Source organism: Arachis ipaensis, chromosome B5, assembly GCF_059453495.1.
Source record: "Arachis ipaensis isolate K30076 ecotype BB chromosome B5, ASM5945349v1, whole genome shotgun sequence".
In the NCBI taxonomy this organism is placed as follows: Eukaryota; Viridiplantae; Streptophyta; class Magnoliopsida; order Fabales; family Fabaceae; genus Arachis; species Arachis ipaensis.
The window spans coordinates 50,128,881-50,131,209 of NC_142440.1; the positions used below are offsets into that span (position 1 = coordinate 50,128,881).

Consider the following 2,329-nt stretch of genomic DNA (forward strand, 5'->3'; position numbering starts at 1 on the left):
AAATCACTAACCATTTTCTAAAAATAATTTTCGAAAATCCTCCTTCTCTCTCATCTCCTTCTATTTATTTATTCATCTACTAATACTTCTCTTCACCCAAAATTCGAACCCCTTCTTCTCCTCTGAGTTCAAATTCTTCTCTTCTACATTCTTATTCTTCTTTTCTTCTACTCTCACAAGGGAACCTCTATACTGTGGTAAAAAGGATCCCTATTATTATTATTTTTCTGTTCCCTCTTTTTCATATGAGCAGGAGCAAAGACAAGAACATTCTTGTTGAAGCAGACCCTGAACCTGAAAGGACTCTGAAGAGGAAACTAAGAGAAGCTAAAATACAACAATCCAGAGACAACCTTACAGAAATTTTCGAACAAGAAGAGGATATGGCATCCGAAAATAATAATAATGCAAGGAGGATGCTTGGTGACTTTACTGCACCTAATTCTAATTTACATGGAAGAAGCATCTCCATCCCTATCATTGGAGCAAACAATTTTGAGCTGAAACCTCAATTAGTTTCTCTGATGCAACAAAACTGCAAGTTTCATGGACTTCCATCTGAAGATCCCTTTCAGTTTTTAACTGAATTCTTGCAGATCTGTGATATTGTTAAGACTAATGGAGTAGATCCTGAAGTCTACAGGCTCATGCTTTTCCCGTTTGCTGTAAGAGACAGAGCTAGAATATGGTTGGATTCTCAACCTAAAGATAGCCTGAACTCTTGGGCTAAGCTGGTCAAGGCTTTCTTAGCCAAGTTCTTTCCTCCCCAAAAGCTGAGTAAGCTTAGAGTGGATGTTCAAACCTTTAGACAGAAGGAAGGTGAATCCCTCTATGAAGCTTGGGAGAGATACAATGAACTGACCAAAAAGTGTCCTTCTGACATGCTTTCAGAATGGACCATCCTGGATATACTCTATGATGGTCTGTCTGAATTAGCTAAGATGTCATTGAATACTTCTGCAAGTGGATCCATTCACCTAAAGAAAATGCCTGCAGAAGCTCAAGAACTCATTGACATGGTTGCTAATAACCACTTCATGTACACTTCTAAGAGGAATCCTGTAAGTAATGGGACGCCTCAGAAGAAGGGAGTTCTTGAAATTGATAACCTGAATGCCATATTGGCTCAGAATAAAATATTGACTTAGCAAGTCAATATGATTTCTCATAGTCTGAATGGAATGCAAGCTGCGTCCAACAGTACTCAAGAGGCATTTTTTGAAGAAGAAGTTTATGATCCTGAGAACCCTGCAATAGCAGAGGTGAATTACATGGGGAACCATATGGAAACACCTATAACCCCTCATGGAGAAATCACCCAAATCTCTCATGGAAGGATCAATAAAAGCCTCAACAAGGCTTTAATAATGGTGGAAGAAACAGGTTTAGCAATAGCAAGCCTTTTCCATCATCCACTCAGCAACAGACAGAGAACTCTGAACAAAATACCTCTAATTTAGCAAACTTAGTCTCTAAACTATCTAAGGCCACTGTGAGTTTCATGAATGAAACAAGGTCCTCCATTAGAAATTTGGAAGCACAAGTGGGCCAGCTGAGTAAAAGAATCACTGAAACCCCTCCTAGTACTCTCCCAAGCAATACAGAAGAGAATCCAAAAGGAGAGTGCAAGGCCATTGAATTAATTACCATGGCCGAACCTGTAAGGGAGGTTGAGGACGTGAATCCCAGTGAGGAAGACCTCCTGGGACGTCCAGTGTTTAATAAGGAGTTTCCCTCTGAGGAACCAAAGGAATCTGAGGCCCATCTAGAGACCATAGAGATTCCATTGAACCTCCTTATGCCCTTCATGAGCTCTGATGAGTATTCTTCTTCTGAAGAGAATGAGGATGTTACTGAAGAGCAAGTTGCCATGTACCTTGGTGCAATCATGAAGCTGAATGCCAATTTATTTGGTAAAGAGACTTGGGGAGATGAACCTCCCCTGTTCACCAATGAACTAAATGCATTGGATCAACTGAGATTGCCTCTGAAGAAACAGGATCCTGGAAAGTTCCTAATACCTTGTACCATAGGCACCATAACCTTTGAGAAGGCTCTATGTGACCTTGGGTCAGGAATAAACCTCATGCCACTCTCTGTAATAGAGAAATTGGGAATTTTTGAGGTACAAGCTGCTAAAATCTCATTAGAGATGGCAGACAATTCCAGAAAATAGGCTTATGGACAAGTAGAGGACATGTTAGTAAAGGTTGCAGGCCTTTACATCCCTGCTGATTTCATAATCCTAGATACTGGGAAGGATGAGGATGAATCCATCATCCTTGAAAGACCCTTCCTAGACACAGCAAGAGCTGTCATTGATGTTAAC

General features: G+C 40.4%; 1 non-coding gene across 1 annotated transcript; it reads right to left on the reverse strand.

The window, feature by feature from the left end:
• Positions 1-779: 779 nt before the first annotated feature.
• LOC148564136 (small nucleolar RNA R71) lies at positions 780-887 on the reverse strand. Its single transcript, XR_015885428.1, has one exon. It is a non-coding gene; the product is annotated as a small nucleolar RNA R71 (small nucleolar RNA).
• Positions 888-2,329: the final 1,442 nt, after the last annotated feature.